Below are 23,510 nucleotides of genomic sequence, written 5' to 3' on the forward strand. Positions count from 1 at the left end.
GTGGATGCAGAAAATCCTGATTTGGATCTCTCTCTTGCAGCCTTATAGTCTTTATTGTGCTTGCAGCCTCATATATTAATATAAATAAACGCTGATTTTGAGATTTGGATATATAATAAAGGTTGCTTTTGGATATTCCGATATTTTTATTTTCATTATGTGATCATTCATGAGTAAATGTGATGTAAATTAAATCTTAATGTTTAAGTGTAATAGATTATAATGTATCATTTATGCTTTATGATTGCACATATATATATATTTAAATATTTTCAATATATATATATATATATATATATTCGCGTTTCCCCGTTTCCAAAATTTGGGGAGGTCATGTTTCGTATCGCTTCCCGTTTCGGAAACTCGTACCCATTTCCCCGTTTCGTGCAACTTAGACTAAGACTTACAGTTGTTAGTCCTAGTCTAGTGCCTGACCCATAAAGACAAAAACTATTCGATATCACTCTCTCTCAACTAGGGAAGAGATATCCACTAAACCAAGCTTGCCTCTTAGGTACTCAAGCTTCTTGTTTGATAACACTTTAGTCAATATGTCAACTACCTGTTCATCTGTAGGTAGATAGTGCAACACTACGACCCCATCTCGTACCAAGTTCCTAAGGTATTGGTACTTGTTGTTTATATGTTTCTAGTGCCTGACCCATAAAGACAAAAACTATTCGATATCACTCTCTCTCAACTAGGGAAGAGATATCCACTAAACCGAGCTTGCCTCTTAGGTACTCAAGCTTCTTGTTTGATAACACTTTAGTCAATATGTCAACTACCTGTTCATCTGTAGGTAGATAGTGCAACACTACGACCCCATCTCGTACCAAGTTTCTGAGGCATTGGTACTTGTTGTTTATATGTTTCGTCATTGCACATATATATATATATTTAAATATTTTCAATATATATATATATATATATATATATATATATATATATATTCGCGTTTCCCCGTTTCCAAAATTTGGGGAGGTCACGTTTCGTATCGCTTCCCGTTTCAGAAACTCGCACCCATTTCCCCGTTTCGTGCAACTTAGACTAAGACTTACAGTTGTTAGTCCTAATCTAGTGCCTGACCCATAAAGACAAAAACTATTCGATATCACTCTCTCTCAACTAGGGAAGAGATATCCACTAAACCAAGCTTGCCTCTAAGGTACTCAAGCTTCTTGTTTGATAACACTTTAGTCAATATGTCAGCTACCTGTTCATCTGTAGGTAGATAGTGCAACACTACGACCCCATCTCGTACCAAGTTTCTGAGGTATTGGTACTTGTTGTTTATATGTTTCGTCGTTGCACATATATATATATATATATATTAAATATTTTCAATATATATATATATATATATATATTCGCGTTTCCCCGTTTCCAAAATTTGGGGAGGTCACGTTTCTTATCGCTTCCCGTTTTGGAAACTCGTACCCATTTCCCCGTTTCGTGCAACTTAGACTAAGACTTACAGTTGTTAGTCCTAGTCTAGTGCCTGACCCATAAAGACAAAAACTATTCGATATCACTCTCTCTCAACTAGGGAAGAGATATCCACTAAACCAAGCTTGCCTCTTAGGTACTCAAGCTTCTTGTTTGATAACACTTTAGTCAATTTGCCAGCTACCTGTTCATCTGTAGGTAGATAGTGCAACACTACGACCCCATCTCGTACCAAGTTTCTGAGGTATTGGTACTTGTTGTTTATATGTTTCGTCTTTGCATGAAACACCCAGTCTTTCGTCAATCTTATGCAACTATGATTATCACAATGTATCCATGCAGGGTTAAGCAGTCCTTCAAACAATTCTGATAGTAACTTCCTGTGCCAAGTTGCTTCCCAACAGACCTCGCTTGCAACAACATATTCATCTTTAGCACTACTCAAAGCGACGGTATCCTCTTGTTGTGCTTCTTTCGTCTGTCTCACTACCACCCCAATCTAAATATGTATATCCTGTAAGTTGGATTTCATTCCCAGCATACCTGAGGCAATGATGTATAGTCCCACACAAGTACCTTAGGATATGCTTAGCTGCAATCCAATGATCATGTTTTGGCTCCATCTGAAACTGACTAAGGACATTTACTGCAAAACAAATGTTCGGTCTGGTATTCACCAAGTACATCAAGGACCCAATCAATTGTCTGTAGCAAGTCGAATCTACCAAACTAGATTCTGAACTCCTCAACCTTTTCAAATTTGAAATCATAGGAGTCATCATGGGCTTGCAATCCATCATGCCATATTTCTGAAGCATCTTGATCACATACTTACCTTAACCAAGATATATCTCTATTGGATTTTGCCATACTTCTAGTCCCAAATAATAGTGTATAATCCCAAGATGCCACATTTCTGAAGCATCTTGATTACATACTTACCTTAACCAAGATATATCTCTATTGGTTTTTGCCATACTTCTAGTCCCAAATAATAGTGTATAATCCCAAGATCCTTCATATCGAATTTTGTTGTTAATTGCTTCTTGCATTCCTGAATCTGATGCTCTACTCTTGTAACTAGTAGATCATCCACATACAAAAGTATTATAACTGGCTCATCCTAGACCACCCTGATATATAGGTTAGAATCTGTAGTATTGTTTATAAAACCAAGTCTCGTGAGGTATGCATCCATTATTGCATACCATGCTCTTGGCGCTTGCTTTAAGCCATATAGAGCCTTCTTCAACCTACAGACATGAGATTCCCTCTAATTTATTTCAAATCCCTGAGGCTACTCAATGTAGACCTCCTCATCAATGGTCCCATTCAGGAAAGTTGTCTTGACATCCATTTGATGAATGTTCCAACCCATAGAAGCAATCAAAAAAACAAGCGATCTTATTGTTGTACACCTAACTGTGGGAGCAAAGGTTTCCTCATAACCAATTCCTTCTTTCTGTGAGAAACCCCTTGCTACAAACCTTGCTTTGTATTTGTCTATGCTCCCATCTACATTTTGATTTATCTTATAAATCCATTTTGAAGTGACTATCGATTTGTCACTAGGCCTAGGGATAATCTGCCATACATTGTTCTTCATTATGGACTGGTATTCTTCCTGCAACGCATTCCTCCATCCTTGATGCTTCGTTGCATCCTCATAGGAGGAAGGTTCTATCTCAATCATGTTGAGATATGTAACTAGGTTCGGTCTTCATAATGACATATGTAATCATGATTTTTATGTATTTAATGAAAATAAAAAAAAAAAAATTTTATTGTTATTCTTGAGGCATGGGTTTCATGCTCAAGGGAAATTTATTTTTAGGTCAAGCACCCATTGAGTGCTTCTAGGTTTCTTATAAAGTCAATTGAGTCATTGCCATGTATTGAAGACCCATTTGGGCATGTTACATATTATAAAGAAAATTTATTCGAGTCCAAATAGAGTCAAAAGACCCTCCAAGACCTCGTAGTGGCACAAAGATCAAGTCGGCCTACATGAAGGGGCAAGTCCACCTAAAGAGAGCAATTTGTACCCCTCATAAGCCTATAAATAAGAAGGAACTCGACCTCATTTGCACACTCACTAAAGCAAGTTCGATCTCCTCAAGATGGAAGCTGGAAAAGGACAAAGAAGAAGAAGAAGATGAAGATCGAAGTTTTGGGCCTCTCTCTCTCTCTCTCTCTCTCTCGTTAAGGTTTATTCAGTTTCTGGGCTAGACAAAATTATGAAGTTGCATTGAAGTTGTGAAGTTGCAAGGTCAAATCTATGAAACTACAAGGTCGAAGTTGTGAAGTTGCCTCTAGATCGAAGTTGTGAAGCTACTAAAGTTGCATCAAGATGGAAGTTGTGCAATTGCTAGGTCGAAGTCGCTAAAACTGCTAGGTCAAAGTTGCAGAAATTGTTGTTGGGATCGAAGTTGTTGAAAGGTCGAAGTTTGTTGCAGGAAGTTGTCTAAGGAAAGCTCATCAAGAAGGAAGGATGACTTGGTCTTGGAGGGTCTTGGTCAAGGGTTATAGGTCTTGGAATTCATCAATTGAAGTTCTATACGAGAAGGATTCTGGTGGGTTTTACTCTCAGTTGGAAAGGTTTTGGCCCTCGCTGATTGCCTATACCTTGCGTCCTATTGTCTCACTGTTCTTTATGATTTGATAGTTGTTTGATGATAGAGAACACTAATAATAATAAAGGAAAGAAGAAGTTAATCAAGTAAAGTAAAAATACATCACAAACAGTTATCAAAGTAAGAGAAATCACCTAATCTAGCTGCCCTAGATTTTTCAACATGGTATCAGAGCTAAGGTGACAATATCAAGGAAGGGCAGCACAAAGAAGGATACTCAAGGGCCGAAGTATGAAGAAATCATCTTGGAAACATCAAGAGTATCAATCATCAAGAAGAGTTTGATCAAGGAAGAGAAAGGAACCTAATACCCAACAAAGGAAGAATAAAGGAGAGCGAAGCATTTTCTGACCAATTTTGGGCTAATTCTCCTCCACATGTGTGAAGGTTAGGGCATCATTTGTAGTAGTGAAAGTCGAAAATTGCAGTCACTCAAAGGAGCGTGAGTTTGGGTCAAAGAAGCCAAATTGTCAAGAGGAGGAGTCAAGGTCAAGCGAAGTCAAAGGGAGGCAAATATATCCATATTCCATCCACACATATGAACTAGGGTTATTGCAGAAAACGCTGAAATTGTAGAACCACTACATCAAGCTAAAATTCTGAAGAAGGGCAGAAATTTGAGGTTGTGAAACAAGGTTAACTAGCATTGTCTTGAAGGAAGAAAAGCAAGAAAAAGCATTGTCATCATCATCAAGGAATCAATGTGATCTCCCCTTTGAGCCAAGAATCACTTTTGAAGGAAGACACCTTCACCAAGAAGACATCTTTTATAATCAAAAAAGCATCAAGCTGAAGATTTCATCATCTAGGAGTATCTTCACTTGACAAGTATCATTATATCTATATTTATCTATCAAAATGACTTCATATTGCAAGGAGAGCAACAAATTGGTTGGGTCGTGAAACTATCTTGCATGGAAGAAGAGGATAGATTTGATCCTCATAGAAAATGAAGTCATTTGCCATGTTAAGGGTTTAATTGTCGAACCATTGAAAGAAGAAGTTCAAGCTCTACGAGATGAAGATATAAAAAAAAAAAAAAAGAAATAGCCTCATACTTTATGAGGATGTCCGAAATAAGAGACCAACTCCAAGAGTTGGGAGAAATAATCTGACAAGGAAATGACTACCATAGTGCTCAATGCACTACCAGAGGAATGGGGCAACTTCACATCAAGCATCTATGGGAAGAAGGAAGCTGATCCATTCGATGAACTATGGTCATTGTGCAAAATCGAAGAAACCAAGTTGAAGGCAAATATCGATGTAGGATCAAGCGAGCAAGCTCAAGCATTTGCTGCCATGGCTAGAAGAAAAGGGAAGCTTGGGAAGCTTGGTCCTCAGAAAAAGAAGAAGAACATGTCAAAGGTTCAATGCTATATTCGTCATGAATATGGGCACTACAAGAGAGATTGTCTAAAGCTCAAGAAACAAAAGAAGAAGGGAAGAATCCCATATCACTAATGAAGTGGAAGAAGCTTAAAAGAAGCAATTCAAGAAGGAGGAAGTAAAAGATCTCTACTATGATCAAGATAGTCTTCCTCACATAGTTCTTTTCAAGTTTTTGTTTCATGTTAAGGGTTTAATTGTCGAACCATTGAAAGAATAAGCTCAAGCTCTACGAGATGAAGATATAAAAAAAAAAAGAAATAGCCTCATACTTTATGAGGATGTCCGAAATAAGAGACCAACTCCAAGAGTTGGGAGAAATAATTTGACAAGGAAATGACTACCATAGTGCTCAATGCACTACCAGACGAATGGGGCAACTTCACATCAAGCATCTATGGGAAGAAGGAAGTTGATCCATTCGATGAACTATGGTCATTGTGCAAAATCGAAGAAACCAAGTTGAAGGCAAAAATCGATATAGGATCAAGCGAGCAAGCTCAAGCATTCGCTGCCATGGCTAGAAGAAAAGGGAAGTTTGGGAAGCTTGTTCCTCAGAAAAAGAAGAAGAACATGTCGAAGGTTCAATGCTATGGTCGTCATGAATATGGGCACTACAAGAGAGATTGTCCAAAGCTCAAGAAACAAAAGAAAAAGGGAAGAATCCCATATCACTGAAGAAGTGGAAGAAGCTTAAAAGAAGAAATTCAAGAAGGAGGAAGTAAAAGATCTCTACTATGATCGAGATAGTCTTCCTCGCCTAGTTCTTTTCAAGTTTTTGTTTCAAGTTTTTTGTTGTAAAGTATAACTATCATGGTAGGAATCATTAGAAGCATGATAGGATGCATCATGTTAGGAGATGGCATCATAGAAGCATACGACTCAAAGCAAGAGCTCGTGACATGATCATAAAAAAGCATGAAAGATAGCTGAAATAGGAGTCTATGGTTGTCACCTATAGAAGAATGTAGCTCTTGGTGACCTCATTAGAAGCATACATAGTACTCATGGAAAACGAAAGTTATCTAGTATAAAGCTCATTATACATCATCCAAAAAGGAGCATTTGCAGGGTAAGGATGATCAAGATCCTCCGTTGGAATCTTCATTAGAAGGTTCACCTTTTGGAAGAAGAAAGTGTCTTGCCGGGAATTCCAACCTGTATGGGATTCATGGGATGATGGTATGATGTCAAAAGAAGTAAAGCAGGTCAAGGGATTGAAGTTCTTTCAATCAAGGAAGTTGTTGAAGGAAGTCTAGATGACCAAAAGAAAGAGATGAGGTATGTATGCTTGTACTTGATAAAATAGAGTCATGTCATATGGTTGCAAATATCATGAATGAGTGCTCTACCTCAAGAGCATGATCAAAAGAAAGGATCTCCTCCTATGAAAGGATGCATGAAGGCATGGTTCACACATTGACTAGATGAAATCAACATAATATGTCCTCATATGAAATATGAGGTGGTTGACAAAGTCGAAGGAACTATGATTGGAAGTTCCTGGGAGGAAATGTGTGAATAAAGAAAGGAAGAGATCATGAAAAATGCAACTATGGAGAAGGCAATCAACATCCAAGGACTAGAAGATTTGACTATGATATCTCCATGGGAAAGATATGAAGATCTTGATAAAGTCTGAAAAAGAAAGATACCCTTGACGTTGTATATATTTTTGGAGATGTGTCAATATATATGCAAGACGTTGATGCAAACAAGGACATGTCATGATGAAAGGCCATCATTAAAGGTAACTATGATTTGATGTTCATTTTGATTTTTGAATAACATCTGGATGGGTTGATACAGGGCTACTGAAAGAGAGTTGTAGAAGTTACCTGCAACTAAGCACTCATGTGGTTGGATGAAAGATCCTAGAGGAAAAATGACGTGGAAGAGGTAGTTGTATAAAGAAAAAGCCAGATGGGGACTAGAAGATCACTTTCCGACAAAAAGAGGGATGACGTGACCAATATGACTCGTAAAGGAAAGTGTTGGATGGTCGATGCCCTACAAAGATGAAGGCTCCATAATATTGAAGATGAAATTCATGACATCGAATGGAGGAGTGCTACAAGCAACTGAAGGTCCCACGATCTCCACCAATGAATAAAAAGTTGTTGCTGGAAACAGGTCCCTAGTTAAGAGGGAGCTTGGAAGCAAGACCCTTAGCTAAGAGGAAGCTTGCTACAATCCTTTTATAGGAATGGGTACATTCCTTCATTGGAATGGGTATATCCTCCCTAGTCGAGATGAAAGTGTCTATAATCATTGGTCTTGCCAGCATTGTGCTATGATCTTGTGGAGAGATAGAGTTGTTAGTTAAGGCCTTGTTATGTGACAATGTTGGATGATATGTTGCTAAAAAGATGGGTTACCAATCCGACTCTTCTTATAAGAATTCTTCAAATTGAGAATGTCCAAGTACCTTGTATTGATTATGAATACCTCCCTAGTTAAAAGGGAGTGTTAAAATATGTAACTAGGTTCGGTCTTCATAATGACAAATGTAATCATGATTTTTATGTATTTAATGAAAAGAGAAAAATAAATTTATTATTGTTATTCTTGAAGCGTGGGTTTCATGCTTAAGGGAAATTTACTTTTAGGTCAAGCACCCATTGAGTGCTTCTAAGTTTGACATTAAGTCAATTGAGCCATTGTCATGTATTGAAGACCCATTTAGGCATGTTACATATTGTAAAGAAAACTTATTTGAGTCAAAAGATCCTCCAAGGCCTAGTCGTGGCACAAAGATCAAGTCAGCCTACACGAAGGGACAAGTCGACCTAAAGAGAGCAATTTGTACCCCTCATAAGCCTATAAATAAGAAGGAACTGGGCCTCATTTGCACACTCACTCAAGCAAGTTCAATCTCCTCAAGGTTGAAGCTCGAGAGAGACGAAGAGGAAGAAGAAGATCAAGATCGAAGTTTTGGGCCTCTCTCTCTCTCTCTCTTTCGTTAAGGTTTCTATAGTTTCTGGGCTATGTTAGGATATTCCGACACAAGAAATAATTAAGTATAACTTGGTCTAGTGTATGGTTAGGTAAAGTGTGTTTCTTTAGTATGTACTTTTTGTAACTTACAATCCGACGATCACAATATGTTCTAGACATGAAGTGATCCAACAGTTCATTCTCTCCTCGGTATTACCAACACTTGATTTGTGGCTTAACACCCGATTGGTCCATCATCTCTATTTAAAGAGCATGGAGGGTCATTTTTTAGGTGACCGTTCATGAGAGAAGCTTATGTAAATTTTCTTTCTTTTACATTAATAAATTGCCTGAAGTGGCTGCATTGGCTCAAGTCGTGGACTGTTTCCCTTTTTGAGGGCTTTAACCACATCAAGAATACTGGTGTACTGATCTATGATCTGTTTGTGAGCGGTGTCCTTTGTTGCTCTATCTAAGGAACTTACCCTGTAAATTCCTACATAGTATCAGAGCTATTCAAGGGCCGCATCCGTTGGTGATCGAAATCTGAAACCAGTACAACTGCATCCGACTATCATTTCCTAGATCTATTGTTTCTGACCACTTTTGGGCCGAGAGGACTACTCTATAGTGTTAGGAGCATTTGTTCGAGTGAGGAACCCCTTTTGTTTCATGCAAAAAGGTTTTCGGAAGCCCTAGGTACTTCATTTTTAAGATTTGGAGGTATACAGTCTTTATTTGCAATGATAGTTATTTATCTCTTTGTTTATTTCAGTTTATAGTCATCAAATTTTTTTATTACCAGATCTATATCTTTCATTTCTGCGTATGCTCTTTGCCCCCCCGACCCTGTGCCATTTGGGCAAACCAAAAACGGAAAGAAAAGATTTTTCTCATGCATATGCTCTTTTCCGCTGCGCCTTAGTGTGATCTCGGAAAATCACAAACATTGAGAAAAATATATAGTTTTCGGCCAAATCTAACTTTAAGCTACAAGGCTTGGATACTTTTGCTTGTTCGTTTGGTTTGTGTGGTTGTTTTTTGTTTTGTAGGCAAAAAGGGGGTTTTGAAGTAAGCACGCACCCCAAAGCTTTACTGAGCAAAAAATAAAGCCCATTCCTCCTTTCCAAAAATAACTAACCTTTTAAACTACCTCACTTGGTCTAAAGTTACTTTATGAGAATAGAGGTCTTGGGTTCAAGTCTTTCTTTTTTGCGTTACTTTTTCAAAAAGCACATGTAACTTATGTTTTAAAGTTACTTTATGTAAAAGTGTTCTCACCCATTATAAAAAATGAGTCACTTATAATTCTGAAGTCACTTTATCTTTTATTTAAGTTACAATTTAGTGAATAGTTCATAAAGTACCATTGTAAAAGTGGCCTTCACTTATTTATAAAAGTGGGTCACATAAAGTAATCTTTTTTTTTTAAAGTGAGCTAATTAGATTAAATTTGGAGGGGGGGGGGGGCGGAATTTTTTGTAAATATAACAATATCATTCACTTCCCAATATTCACGTGATTTGTCAGCATCTTCAACCACTTTTCTTCAAAAAGTCATAACTTCCTCATCCAGAAGTCGTTTTCAGAACCGTTTTTTTTATCTGGCCTAAATTTTCGAGACCTTTCCATTGGAACACTTAGTTCAGCATCTACATCTTCAATTTCTTTTAAAATGGAGAGTCCATGCGTAGTTATTTTTGACAGCACCAACTACTTCCAATGGTTATCATACATTGTGGATTTACTTAGAAGTAAAGGTCTTTATAGAATAGCCTCACACCAAGAGTCTAAACCTAAATATGAAGATAAGCAAGCCAAATGGAAAAATAAGCAAGATCAAACACATGGGTTGATAGGGATGTCTATTTCTCCAGACCTTAGATTCCATATCACAGAAGTTGATAACCCTGCTGAAGCAATGAAACAGCTCAATAAAGTTTTTGGGATTAAAAATGAGATTAGAGCCCATCAACTCGAAAATGAGTTGCTTACATTAGACCTTAATAATTTTTCTTCCATTGAAGATTTTTTGTCCAAGTTCAAGCCCCTTAAACTTCTCTTGGAAGGTGTTAAGGTTAAAAAAGAAGATGGTAGCCTTATCTATTCTCCTCTTACTAAGTTAGGACCAGCCTACTATGTGTTTGTTTCCACCTTCCATTCTACTAGAGAAGCCTTTATTTCTCAAGGACAAGACTACAAGTCCCCCTCTTTTGATGCCTTTTGTGATTTTTTAATAAGAGAGCAATAAAAACTCTTACATCTTGGTCTTCTTAATACTGGAAACTCTTCAAAGAAAGCCTTAGCAGCCCAGCAGCAACCAAGTTCAAAGAATCCTAAGAAGCAGCATCCTAAAAAGAATGGTCCTAAACCAAACAAGGGTACTAAGCAACTTTTGTAATCGTGATGGCCACTTAGAATCCAAATGCTTTAAGAAGATGGAAGCCTTGGAAGCAGCAATGAAGAAGCATAACATCCATTTGGAGCACTCTTCAACTTCAACTTCAACTTCATCTTTAGGAATAGCACTTTTTGCATGTGGTTGTCAAGCATCTCGATCTGGTTATGCACTAAATGTATCTTCTTCTTCTCATTCTCATGAGTGTCTCATTGATTCTAGAGCTTCTTATCACATGGCCAAAAACAAAGCCATGTTTTCTTCTTTAAATGATTGTAACACCAAAATTATATATGTTGGTGATGATAGATCTCTTAGTATTGTAGGGACTGGAACTATTCATCTAGACAATGGTCAATTTAATGATGTATTATGTGTTCCTACCTTATCCTGCAACCTTCTATCAATATATCAGATAACTCATTCAGGTGAAGGTAAAACCGTTGAATTTTCACCTCGTGATGTTGTAATTAAGGACCTACGAGATCCTAGACAAATTTTAGCTACTGGCATTGCTAATGATTCTACAAGATTGTATAAGTTTAACAACTTTGGGTCATCAACTCTTCCCTCGATAATTGTTGCTCATAATGATGAAGTGAGCAAACTTTGGCATGAGCGATTTGGTCACTTAAACCATCGCTCCCTTCAAAATCTATGTGAAGAAAATATGGTCACAGGTCTTCCTATGGTATCTTGCAGAGATGGTGTTTGTTTCGGATGTGTACTCGGAAAACATCATCGGGATAGTTTTGAAAAACGTGGCTCTTGGCATGCCTCAGCCCCTTTACAGCTTGTGCATAGTGATTTATGTGGTCCACTTCCAGTTGTTTCATTCTCTGGCAACAAGTATTTCTTAACTTTCATTGATGATTCCTCCAGACGCACTTGAGTATACTTCTTAAAACTCAAGAGTGAAGTCTTTAACATGTTCTTGGCCTTTAAGGCCTTTGTTTGAGAAACAATCTGGACATCAAATTCTTAAGCTAAGATCTGATAATGGCGGAGAATATGTTAACAACAAATTCATCAACTTTTGCACTCAGCATGGAATTCAATTGCAACATAATGTTCCATATACTCCACAGCGAAATGGTGTAGCTGAAACGAAGAATCACACCTTAAAGGAAATGGTTAACTGTATGCTCCAATCTAAAGAACTTAGTCTTACTTTTTGGGCAAAAGCAATTTACTGTGCAAATTACATGGTAAATCGCACTCCTACTAAGGTTTTAAAGAATATCACACCAGAAGAAGCATGGAGCTCAATTAAACCAGATGTAAGTCACTTTCGTATTTTTGGAAGTGAAGCATGGGCCCATATTCTAGATGAGAAACATAAAGCCTTAGAACCTAAGAGTAAAAAATGTATTTTTGTCGGATATTCTAAAGATGTCAAAGGATATATAGTTCTTCAAACTAAATCCAAAATGTTATCATTAGAAGAGATGTAAAGTTTGTTGAAAATATATCGACCTATGAGCCTAGTTCGGCGAATGTGCCACCTCTCTCTATCCCTTCTACTTCTGAAAAAATTCCTTCTTCAGATGATGACAGTGAGGATGACAATCCTACGACACCTTCTCGGGATCCTCCTTTAGCCCCTCAGCTTCCAAAATGGGTTTGCGCAACTCGGGATGCAACAGGTGATCCTACAGATCAGCGTCGTACACGTTCTCAGTTCAATAGATCCTCTTCTTTATTGGCTCAAGCTTCAGCGAATTATGATCCTGACACCTTTGCAGAAGCTTCAGGCCATCCGGATTGGGATGCAAATGTGAATGAAGAGTATCGTTAATTATTGGAAAATGATACATGGTACCTTGTTCCTCTTCCAAAGGGACGAAAATTTATTAGATGCAAATGGGTTTACAGAACCAAGTTTGGACCAGATGGAAAAGTTGATAAACATAAATCTCATCTTGTTGCTAAGGGTTTTTCACATGTTGAAGGCATTAACTATACTTGAGACCTCCTCCCCTGTTGTTAAAATGAACTCTATCCGCCTTGTTCTTTCCCTTGCTGCCTCTTTCAAATGGGAAGTCCAAGTTTGGACCAGATGGAAAAGTTGATAAACATAAATCTCATCTTGTTGCTAAGGGTTTTTCACATGTTGAAGGCATTGACTATACTGAGACCTACTCCCCTGTTGTTAAAATGAACTCTATCCGCCTTGTTCTTTCCCTTGCTGCCTCTTTCAAATGGGAAGTCCATCAGATGGATGTTAAATCTGCCTTCTTGCATGGGGACTTGCATGAAGAAATCTATATGGAACAACCTCCTGGCTTTATGCAAACAAACTCCAACCTTGTATGTCGGCTTAAGAAATCCCTTTATGGTCTCAAGCAAGCCCCTCGGGCTTGGTATGCCAAAATGGATAGCTTTCTTTTAGATATTGGCTTTTCTAGGTGTCATTCTAACAATACTATCTACACCAAGAAAGTGGGTAAGTCCCTTATCATTCTTGTTCTTTACGTTGAATCTTATCCTTACTGGTAGTGATCCCAACCTTATAAACCATGTGAAGTCCAACCTTAAAAAGCAGTTTGAAATCACAGACTTAGGACACTTGCATTATTTTCTTGGTCTTCAAAAGTCTTGCAATCCAAAGAAGGTATTTCCCTTTCCTAGTCTAAGTATGCCTGTGATCTTTTACGCCACTTTCACATGGAAGACTGTAAGCCAACCCCTTCTCCCTTTCAATCTGGAGCCAAACTTTCAGTCACTTGTACTTTCCCTAAAGTTGATGCTACCTTATATCATCAGCTTGTTGGACAAATTTTGTATCTGACCCATACCCGTCCTAACCTTTCCTTTGTTGTTGGCCTTGTTGCTCGATTTATGCAAAAACCCACATGAAAGCCATTATAAAGAAGCTAAAAGAATACTTCGTTATGTTCGAGGTACAGTTCAGTTTGGGATTCATCACAGTGCAGAAGCATCTCCTCTATTGGTTGATTTCACTAATTCTAATTGGGTTGGTGACCCTGATGATTGAAAGTCTATTGTCAATTATGTCTTCACTCTTGGTTCTGGACCTATTACATGGGCTTGCAAGAAACAGAGAGCCATTTCTCTTTCTTCGGCAGAAGCAGAGTATCGTGGTAACGTTGAAGCTAGTAAGGAAGCCCTGTGGCTTCGTCAGATCCTGTCAGAGTTTGGTTTTCAGCAGCAGCATCCAACTACACTTTGGTGTGATAATCAAAGTGCCATTCAACTATGTAAAGATCCAGTCCAACATCAGCGCAGAAAACAAATTGAACTACACATGCACTTCATCAAAAAGCTCATTCATGACCATGTTCTTGAAGTGCAATATTGTTCAACCGATGATCAAGTTGCAGACATCTTTACAAAGGCTCTCACAGAGGCGAAGTTTACTAAACTTCGATTTATGGTTGGAGTTCAAGAAGTTGTCACTAAGGGGGGATAGGCTCTAATGCTCTAATTCTGAAGCTACATCGAGGTTGTGAAGCTTCAAGGTTGAAGTTGTGAAGCTTCAAGGTTGAAGTTGTGAAGCTGCCTCTAGATCTAAGTTGTGAATTTGCTAAAGTTGCATCAAGGTCGAAGTTGTTGACGCTGCTAGGTCGAAGTTGCAGAAATTGTTGTTGGGGTCAAAGTTGTTGGAAAAGTTGTTAAAAGGTCGAAGTCTTTTGTAGGAAGCTGTGTAAGGAAAGCTCATCAAGAAGGAAGGATGACTTGGTCTTGGAGGGTCTTAGTCAAGGGTCATAGGTCTTGGAATTCATCAATTGAAGTTCTATAAGAAGAGAAGGATTCTAGTGGATTTTCATCTCAGTTGGAGAGGTTTTGGCCCTGGCTGATCACCTATATCTTGTGCCATATTGTCTCACTGTTCTTTATGATTTGGTAGTTGTTTGATGATAGAGAAAACTAATAATAATAAAGGAAAGAAGAAGTTAATCAAGTAATGTAAAAATACATCACAAGCAGTTACAGGCAGTCTTCTTGGCTAATGTCTACACACAAGATGAATTGCAATGATGGTGAAACTTCTCTCAAGTCTCTTCTATTTATATCTCTCTCCAACCATTGACTTAGGGATTCTTAACTCCATTAAGGTGCCCACACATAATAATTAGAATAAACTATTGTTTCTTTTCGATCCTTAGCCCACCAACTTGTGCCCAAAGCCCACCACTTGGGTACGTTGCCCACAAAGCCACATTTTCGTGGCTTAACTCCACACAACCTAGTACCCCAAGGGTTGTGGGAATACCTCCCAATCTACACTTCTCAACATGGATGTTGATAAATCAGGGATTGTAGCTCCTTCCAATAGTGGCTAGTAAAGAATCAGGGGTTGTTTCTCCTTCAAGTAGTGGTTGGTAAAATCGGTGTTGTAGCTTCCTTCAAGATATAAATAAATTGCTAATATAAATCTTGTGTACCTTTCATGTGATGTAATTGTTTAATGCTCTATGATCTTTATTGTTTGAAATTTATGAAATATTGATTCACGCCCCTCTCAGTATTTCTAACAGGTCCAGTTGTTCAAACCCTTGATCTATCCTTAGATCTGGTGGTTGATCTAGGTCCTTCACTTGTTGCCCCTTACACTCATCTGAGAACCCTGCACACTTGAATGGACGTCCTTCCGCATACAATCATTGAGTTCTGACTCTCACTATGTCTTGTGCACCCTAGCCTTCCTTTTATCTGTTTGAATTATTGACCAAATCCACAACCCTAATCTCCAAAGTGATTGAAGATTGAAATTAGATCTCAACATCAATTAAGTTGAACGGTTAACATTCATTTAATTCACTACTGCAAATAACCTTGGCATTTCATTAGAGTAACTCATTTTATCTTATAAAAGTCAATTACTTAACAATTAAAGTAACTGCTAAGGTTAAGAGTCAATTAGGCAACTTCTACACATCTAGATACTTAGACCTGTGCAGAAGTACCTACTTGAGCTTACAAACATCAACAATCGCTAAGAAAATTGTCTTGCAAATATAAGAAAATCATAGCCCTTAGAAGGCATAGCATGTGATGAGGAGGACCTTTCTGAGAAAGGAGATGATTCTGGAACAGCATCACCTTTTGATCTTGTAAAAGAAATGGTATGCGTTGATGATTCTAGTACATCGTCTTCCATTCCTTTGGTATTTGAGCATAATGAGGAATCAAAAGATGTAGTTGTGGATATTCGTGAAGATTGTAAACCTCATGAAGATCTTAATAAGACTAAGCCTGATGAAGATGTGCCTCTTCCCTAGCTTGGATGCTTGATGTTCAACAAGAAGACTTTTATGAAATCCACAAGCCTAGTGAAAATGTTCTTGATATTCTGGATTCCACTAAAAGAGTAAGCCATAATGAGGAAGAGGAGATGCACTAAATTAGCATTGCAGACTTGAATTGCCAAGTGGATTTACCACTATTTTCTGTAATGTTTCGATTCTACTAGAACCATATGTATATACAAAAATCCATGATTTTGTGCATATTGATCATGAAGAGGAAAAGACAAGTTTCCAGCTTGATTTGTTTACTTTTCCTCATAGTGACCAGAGATTTGGAAACGAAGCACACCCGCACATATTTCTCCTTTCTTATGGATGATTTGTTTTGAGATGCACACTAGCTCAGATACTAATGCAGTAGGAAGAGCAACTTTTGGTACTACCAGAAAATTATTTTTCTCACAGTTTTGTAATGACAGTACACTCTGATTTTCCTCAGTTTAATTCCCAATTTAATTATTGCTTGGATATTAGCTTCAAGCATTATTCAGTTGAATTGAGGATGGTGGAGGCATTTCAAGTAGTAGTTTGGAAATTTTTAGTTTCGTTGCTTTTTTTCTTATTCACTAGTGAGCAACCATGTTCTGAGTTGCCACCAGGAATCTTTCTTGGTTGCTTTAACAATCAAGCATTCAAAGACTTACTTCCGACATGGCATACTTCTTGATTAGCTTCGTTGGAGGCACAACTATGTTGATCTTTCTTGCAAGAACAGTTGCATATATGCATGCTTGTATCAGTCATTTGAATATATTGATCAATCGTGGCAAGCCTTCATGTATTTCCAATATATATGTGTGTGTGTGTGTGGGTGAATAAGATCAGATTTAATTGAACTCCTAGATAGGCTTGGTGAATAAATTCAGTCTCTCTCTTGACTAGTTTCAATCTCCTTTGAATTGAACTTTTAGGGTTTTCCCAAATTTTTAGGAAGGCTGAAAAAGTTTGATTCCCCTTTACTTGAACTGGTAGGTAGGTTTTCTTTCTGTCAAAGCATTTGAGTCAATCCTAGGAGGTGCTTTTTCAATGATTAGGATTGTTTTGGGGAAGGTGGTTTTTCCAGTCATGATCATTTATGCTCAATATTTCTCTAGATGATGACTTTCCTCATTCAAATAATCCATTTTTGGAAAATTACTTGAGTCTCATGTGATTTCTGATCCAATTGTCAATGTAATGCCAATTATTCCTGTTCTCTCTTTTCTCTTAGACTTTGTTTGGCAAGCTGCTGCAAGTTTTCAATAAAATGTATCCCCTTGTCTCCTTTTTCAAGTTTTTGGATCACTGTCATTGATCCGAATTTTGTATCACTCTTTACATTTTTGGGGGCAGAAATTATATCTTTGATCCACCCAATGATACCAGATCCCAACACCTTATCTGCTCCCAGCTAAAAAAAATTGCACTCACCTTTGTCAAGTCCTTCCAATCCCATCACTCACTTCACATCAGGATATCATTTTTGAGTTGAAATAAGATTCATCCGAATACGATGATGCCATGAAACAGTCACGAGAGTCTAGAGTCTTATTCTGATGCTTTTTTCACCAAGTCACTTGAAATCGGAGTTGTCTTTAGATAGCATGATTTGGGATACAGGAGCCTTTATATTTGATCCCTAAGTTTTGATGATCAATTCCAAGTTATTCAAGGCTTCTCTTTTCCAGAGTTCTGCAATTCTCAGCTTCCTGCAAGCAGATCCTTTCCCCAAGATGGAGACAGTTAACACCCAAAATGAATTTCTTCAAAATCATGTTGGTGATCCAGCAATGGCCATGTATGGATACCGAGATGGACTTGTTAAAAGTTCATCATTCCACAGTGACAATTTATGGATACATCACATCGTGAACTCAACACTACACAACTCACATATCACAGACATATCACACTTATTTCAATACACATATGTACAAGTTTTCAGCATATGCAATGCTACTTTAAGAAAGTTCCTTGAAATATATTTTTAGTAGGTTCCCCATGCATACAATGTTAGTGTTTGTAGCTCTGACAGGTATTTCCATGAGGGTGTCTACTTATGGAAATCATTATTAAATGTATCTTATGTTTTTTCTAGAAGTTCACTTTATTAATTAATTAATAAAGTGAATGTTTTTTTATTAAAGTGACTTTTAATTAATAAAGTGACTAAAGTGGATCACTTAATGATTTAATTAAAAGAGAGTCATTGATCTCAAGGTTAGATCTTAACCATTGAAGATTAGGTTTTTGGCTCATGTCAAAGTTATAAAAGAAAGAGAGGGCAAAGGATAAAGAGACACAGAGAGCATTCATTTCACAAGTCACAGAGAGCATTCATTTCACAAGTCACATGAGTGAAGGAGAAAATCAGAGATTTGATTTTCAGCCATTGGCAAGGAGTTTGCAGCAGTAGTTCAGCACGGAGAAGGCAGCCAATCAACAGCAAGGAGAAGAGCAGGCTGTACAACCGTCCATACAGATTTCATACATCTGTACGGATTGCAAAGAGATCTGCCTCGATTTTTGCGTAGACTGAAATTTGCAGGTTTGTTGTTCGTTTTATTAATTTCTCAAAGCCATTTTTCCCTGTAAGGGAGTCTTGTAAGTTCTAAAGATATTTTTAATTTATGAACTGATCCAAAAGAACAGAAATAAATTGTGCACTGTGTGTGATTGCTTTTCTTGTTTTTTGTTGCATGCAAGAGTTAACAATTCCAACAGGTAACTAGATCTGATATGTTTGCTTAGATAGTTAGTTTTAGGATAATTTAACATGGTATCAGAGCAACAGCTTTGAGAGAAAAGTAAACCTATTATTTTCAGGTTACTTCAGCAAGCTTGAGAGACAAAGGTCAGGGCAGCCATGTCAGTGACTAGAGTGAAAGTTGAGGATCGATTTGATGGGGTTTCGAATTTTTTTCCATGGAAGGCAAGAATCTCAATGATCATGAAGGAGCAAGACTTGTGGGCATTCATGCCCAACCCTCCTCTAACTCCAATGCAGACCTCAGGGTGAACGCAGACACCAGCAGTCGTAGACCCTACAGTCTAGGCAGCGTCTGATAAGGACATAAAGGCACAAAGAGTAAACCTTGAAGCTATTAAGCATCAAATGATTTTGCATGTTGCAGAAAAGACCAGATCTAAGAAGATGCTTGATGCCCTGGTATCACTTTTTCAAAGTGATAACATGAGTCGAAAAATGATTCTCAAAGCTAAGCTTAGAGAGTGTTGAATGAACCCCTCCGACAATGTAACCAGCTACCTTATGAGGATCATACAGATTTGTGACCAACTTGCAGCTATTGGAGAAGTTGTATTGGATGCAGAGCTAGTGAATGCTGGTTTGAATGGGTTCACCAAGGGTTGAAAACCATTCATCAAGGGCATCTGTGCCCAGCAGCATCTTCCTATTGATTTTACCTGGGCAATGCTAGAACATTTTCTTATATAGATAACAGCTTCAAAGAATCATTAGATTTCTTATAGCATTTTATCCTCAAGCAGTTATACATAAGAAAATCCATTCATTAAACTTGAAAGATCAGTAGTAAATCACTGTAGTAACAAAAAACAAGAGACACCAGCAATTAGGCCTAAGGCCAGCACAAAACCCAACAAGGGGGAAAACCCAGAAATTTTTCCTTGTGAAAGAGAGAGTCTATAGCTCATCAATACATCAAAAACAGCATCAAGAGAATAGCCAAACCAATACCCAAGAACAAGAAGAAATCCCAAACCCTCCTCCTGAAAATTCAGCCCTCCTTTCTCCTTCTGAAATTCACTGGATTAGAGATGGACAAGACAATTTGTGTGTGTGAAATGGTGGAGGAGGTCTCTCCTTTATATAGACTTCCAAGGGGGTTGAATGGGTGCCTCTTTGGGTCCTAGACAACCTAAACAACATGAGGCTGACTTGAAATATTTGGAGACAAAAATATAGATTTAAATTTTCCAATTTCTTCCTTTCATTTTCATTGATGAAAATACCAACAATGGCTACAATTTTCAGTACTCCCACTCAGCCAGGGAGGTATTTTCATTCTCTCTCATATGTTTCGTCATAAAGAAAGTAGACAGCATCACAATCCAATTTCAACACTCCCTCTCAGACAAGAAGGCATACTTCCGGCTGCACCATAGATCTCATTTCGGCTGAACAATGATGTCTCAATCCATAGAAGAAGAATAATCCACAACCGACAATAGGGGAGATATATTTACCACAACGAAGTCCATGGCAATCATATATGACCTTGGTAAAGATCACACACCCAATGTCCACTGGTTGATTCTCACCCAGCTTGATCCTCATTGATCAAGTGGTAGAACACCTACATCCAACACTTAAGGGAGATCAATTTACCACAACCCAGTCCATGGAAGTCGCATCCAACCTTCGTAAAGATCACACACACCTAAGTCTCCTCACCCACTAGCCAAATGGGTGTCAATCCTGGCAAGCTTAACCATCTCAATATGACCCTTGCTCAATAATGACTCAAAGGTGACTTGCAGGTAGGATGCATACTGGGGCATGTGCTCAGCCAAGTCCATGGCTCCAAGAAGTACCCTCACACCCAGGAGCCTCACTGTTCATCGGCCCCCACCAAGTCCATGGCTAGTGAAAAGACTGAGGGAAGAGTCTATGCTCAATGTTCTTAATCAGCAGTGTTCCCTCTCAAGGAGAGACACATTCTCCTACACTCCAAGTTGGTCATTGAAGAACAAGAACTTTGCTTTGGGCAATGGCTTGGTGAGAATGTTTGCAACGTGCTCATTTGTCAAGATGTGTTGGAGCCTCACTACTCCTCTTTATATCATATATCTGATGTAGTGCTACTTGATCTCGATGTGCTTCGACCTATCATGGAACATTGGATTCTCTGAAAGTCTGATCCCACTTTGATTGTCACAGTATATCATGGTCATATTTGGCACATGATCAAACTGCTTTGCAAGGAGCTTCTGTAGCCACACTACCTCAAAGCTAGCCATACTAGTTGCATTATACTCTGCCTCGGTTGTATAGATCTTTGCTTCCTGCTCATCCAGGAAATCACGGTAGACTCCAAGCTAAAGCATCACCCTAATCTGCTATTTTTGTCCAATCTGCATCTGTATACCCATGTAGTCACATATCATCATCGAAGACATACCTTAGTCCATGATTGATTCTAGTACTAGATCACACAAGCCAGCAAACAACTTCAACTACTTCACAAATCAACTATGCAACAGAAACATCCATGTTATCCAGGCTACCACAGCACTCATAAGTGCTCTTCCATTTTTCGAGTCAGCAAATTTGTAGTGTTCCTAAGTAGGAATGCAAGTGATATTAAGCAAATAAACTGTGCAGCAGAATATAAAAAATGAAACACACATTAAACATCCATGGAAATGCTGCAAGTAAGGGACTGTTGAGCCATATTATTAAAAATCTGCAGGCTAGATACAATATATATTAGAATGGTGCACCTAGGCTTGTCCCAATGAACAAGCAAGACCAACCAAAGGTGGGAAAATGGTTGCGTTGAAGGTTGCCTAGCTGCTGCACCACTCTGCACATCACTACCCCAGTAAACTGTTGCACTGTTGAATTTTGACTAGCTAGAAAGTGCTCAAAAACTGCCAAGAAAATTGTGTGCTTTTATACCCAGACTCCTTAGACAAAACCCAGAAAAAACCAGAAGGGAATTTAGCTAGTTTTGACTTCAAATTTTCGACCCCCTTGGAGCCTCTCCCCAACTATGGCTGCCAATTTCGACCTGCAGGTATCTGCCTACAAATCCCTCTACAAACTCCTCCAAAATGTTGGATTTACCTACGCTATCCAACTCCTAGCTCCCTGGATAGCTCTTGGCCAAGATCAGTTGCTCCCCAAGTCGTCACAAATTGTTGTTGGATGGCTTCTGCGTTGTCCCTCTGCTCAAAATACAACTGACTGATGTGTTGGTCCAACTAACTGCAAACTCCAGCAAAAATGTCTTCCCTATGTTGCCTCCTCAATTCTCGGATCTTCCAACAAGCAATGAATCCCCTTGCTAGCCTCCAACTCCTCCTACGTGTTTTCCAGCTGCCCAGGAATAGGCATTTCCCTCTCTGCGCTGATGACTGAAGTGCGTTGTTGTCGATGACTCCCTGAAACTCCTGTAGAACAACCTCCCTAGGGCGGGCAGGGATGGTCCCCTGAAGTAGAGGTTGAATCTCCCACATGAGAGATTCATGGCTAAACAATCGGTAGACTTGCTAAGCAGCAAAGCGTACGAGTGTTTGTTTGTTGTAATATCCCGTTTCAGGGATATTCCCCCAAGCCCAGCAAAATCCAACCAAATACGTACAAATGATATAATAACCGGAAAGCTCAAAATGATGAAAATAACAATGGTACAACATATAATAATGTAAACAGGAAATATAAGCAGATACTCAAGAAAAGCAGAGAGAAATGCTAAGCCATTTTATTATACTGAGTAATGGAATGAGTACAGATGGTTATCGGAAAGATGGCACCTCAACTTGCACAAGGCAAGTGAAGAAATACACTCAGAATAACGAAGGAATGGCCTCTCTCTGAACTGCGTCCAAGCTACTGGAGAACTGTCGTGTTGTTGCTATTGCTGGAAATCAAATGAGGATTTGGGGTTGTTCCCCTCCTCAGAAAATGCTGAAACTCTGGAATCAGACTCTACTCAAGAACCCCAGAAAGCTTTTCTGAAATAGCTGACCCCCAAAAACCACCCCCTTGGGGATTTGCGCAGTCCCTCAATGCTCTGCGCTGCCACTGAAGTAAATCCTCCAGAACCCTGCCTAAAACTCTGCCAAAATCTACCAATATGCAAGGGTTGATCCCCTGCTCAATCTCCCAGCTCAAATCCTCCACAAACCCTCAATCCAGAACTCCTGCCAAAAAGAACTACGTCATCCCTCTCAAGACTGCGCAGTCATCCACAGTGCTCAATCCACCTGCAAACTACCGATGAAACTACTGCCAAAATACTGATGGAACTACCTTGCCCGAGCAGGCACTCGAAGTCCCACAGAGCTAAGGGTGAGATCTTCGAACGGAAACACTCAATGCACTAAACAGTGTTGCAGACAGGCTAAGCAGCCAGCGTGCTCTAAGTCGAAGTGACTAGCTCAATTGCACATAATCGAATGACAAAATGAGGAGACTCCTCTCTCCTTTATAGCGTTGACCCCTCTCAAACCCCAAAGCCAACCTTCTCCAACGTAGCCTCCCTCTTGCCACGTGTTCCTATCCATCTGCGCAGTCCCTCCAAGTGTCTGCGTGGGCCCCCTCCTCTACGTGGTTCTATGGCCCCCCTTGGCTCCCATTTATGTTACAACGTTGTGCTACTAGGGAATGACTTCATTCTAAAAGTGAGTTATGTAACCCTTTACTCACTTTTTTTATTCATAACTAACTATAGAAGGCAAAATTGA

General features: G+C 38.7%; 1 protein-coding gene across 2 annotated transcripts in view; it reads right to left on the reverse strand.

The window, feature by feature from the left end:
• The window catches only part of LOC149263756 (Golgi SNAP receptor complex member 1-2-like), a 258,445-nt gene that overhangs the window by 106,707 nt on the left and 128,228 nt on the right, over window positions 1–23,510 (reverse strand). The window lies entirely within an intron of this gene.

This window comes from Pinus tabuliformis, chromosome 6 (genome assembly GCF_031772625.1).
Source record: "Pinus tabuliformis cultivar Carrire ecotype Pingquan chromosome 6, CPIR1, whole genome shotgun sequence".
NCBI lineage: Eukaryota > Viridiplantae > Streptophyta > Pinopsida > Pinales > Pinaceae > Pinus > Pinus tabuliformis.